We start from the raw sequence: 1,951 nt of genomic DNA on the forward strand, positions 1-1,951 counted from the left end.
TATTTCCTGGTGTTTCAGACGGATATTTCCCGACGTGTTAAACACAGTGAGGTTTTGAAACGAGCAGCAGAAGAGATTCTTCCTGAGGGTTCATGTTTCAGTGACGGCGTGTTCTCTCCACCCTCCTCCTCTGAGCGTCTGTTAGGATTCAGGCCACAGCGTCTCGTCTCCTCCGCACTCTGTATTCAGCACCATCACCTCCATCAGCACACAGCCGGGATCAGAGCTTCACGCTCAACACTGGCAGCCTCCACACTATTACTGTAATTGCACGGCCCCATAGAGAGAGGAGGGCCGAGCCTCGGGGCCCTCGGGCTCCTGCTTTATGATTCCTCTGTCCGTCAGCGCGACTCATGAAGACGGAGCTCGTCTGTTTTCATGAAGCTTTAAAACAGCACAGAGACGACGCGGCGACAGGAAGGAGCAGGAAACCTGTGAACTTCTTCTTCATGGATTCATATTGTGAACATGAATGATGAGGCTGATCTCATTAGTCGCAGTGCAGGTATTGATCCTAGAAACCAGAGGGAGTTTACACTTCAGATAAAGATGAACTCAAATTCTGATTATGTAGAAATTTTGATCATAAACTCATATTCATCATATTTCTACATGAAAACAATCATTTACAATAATTCAGTGGTTTGTTGCTGGAAAAAACAAAATTAAATCAAACTCTTTTTCTCTTCGTCTCTTTGTCTCAACTCGGCCGGCTGTCGCTTTATCTGTCCTTTCAAATTAAAAGCCCTCTGCAGTGACATTGTCGCCGCTGCAAATCGTAGACAGAGGAAACACTGGTACAATAATGAATAATAAGCACAGTGTACTGTACATGAGAATGTCGTTTAAAGGGCCAGACACCAGCTCTGATCCTGATGTAATTCACTCTGATGATTCAGTCATCAGATAAAAAACAGAGTTAAATCTCTTCTCAGATTTTATCCTGGAAACTTAAATTCCTTCAACTGTCAACAAGTGAGCAGCTCTGTTGTTTCCTTCAAAATAAAACTTCAGACTTCAAAACAACTAAAACATGTCACATTTATATTTATTACGTTGACGTGTGAAACAGTCGAGGAAGAAAAATAAAACATCTGCAGCATCGTCAAATTACATGACATTTCCACTGAGACTGTGACTACTTTTAATTTGAAATCACCTTTTTGTGGAGGATGTAATGACTCAATGATCTCAGAGTGGTCATTTTACCCATCATGCAGCTGTAACTGACACAAACACAAAGATTTTAAGAATCAAACAAAAGTAGATTCATCAGAAAATCAAAAAAGTTTGTTATAATATTTGTATATATAATGTTTTATATATGTTAGTATATGTCACACATGATTCTACACTATGTCTTATTAATAAGAAAAATCAGAGAGAATACTGTGATTTGTTTTGTTTAAATAGTTGATGAGGTTCTGAAGTTTTGTTGAGAGTCGCATCGTGATGTAACTGCTCCGAGCTCTGTGATTGGCTGACTCCTGGTGATGTCACACTGTCTTTGTGAGGCGTCCTCTGGTTGGGATGCAGAACAGGTTTGAGGCTCTGACACCAGCGCTTCGATAAAGCCGCTGCATTTCATCAAAGTGTCACTTTGGAGAAACCCCTCCCCCGTCCTCCCCCTCCTCCCCGTCCTCAGTCGTCATCTGGAATGACTCTGTCTCTCCTCACCCTCTCTCTCCCCCCCTGCCTCCCCCCCTGTCGGGCTGTAGGCTGGTGGAGGTGAGCGGGTCAGGGGGCAGGCTTGTCTCCAGGCTCTTTATGGCTGCATTGTTGAGTCGGAGTGAGCGCTCCTCTCGCAGCTGCCCGTCTCTGAACACCAGGCAATATAAAGAAAAACCCCTCACAGGCCTCCACGCTTTTCTTACCTCCATCAATCGACAGTCATAAAGGCTCTGCCAATCAGAGGCCGCCCCGGTCGCCGTGTGGACCGAGCTGAGGAGGC

At 44.6% G+C, this 1,951-nt stretch overlaps 1 protein-coding gene across 1 annotated transcript in view; it reads left to right on the forward strand.

The window, feature by feature from the left end:
- The window catches only part of phf21b (PHD finger protein 21B), a 69,324-nt gene that overhangs the window by 47,026 nt on the left and 20,347 nt on the right, over positions 1-1,951 (forward strand). The window lies entirely within an intron of this gene.

Source organism: Seriola lalandi, unplaced genomic scaffold, assembly GCF_002814215.2.
Source record: "Seriola lalandi dorsalis isolate HSWRI2012SDOR001 ecotype SW California unplaced genomic scaffold, Sedor1 jcf7180002054737, whole genome shotgun sequence".
In the NCBI taxonomy this organism is placed as follows: domain Eukaryota; kingdom Metazoa; phylum Chordata; class Actinopteri; order Carangiformes; family Carangidae; genus Seriola; species Seriola lalandi.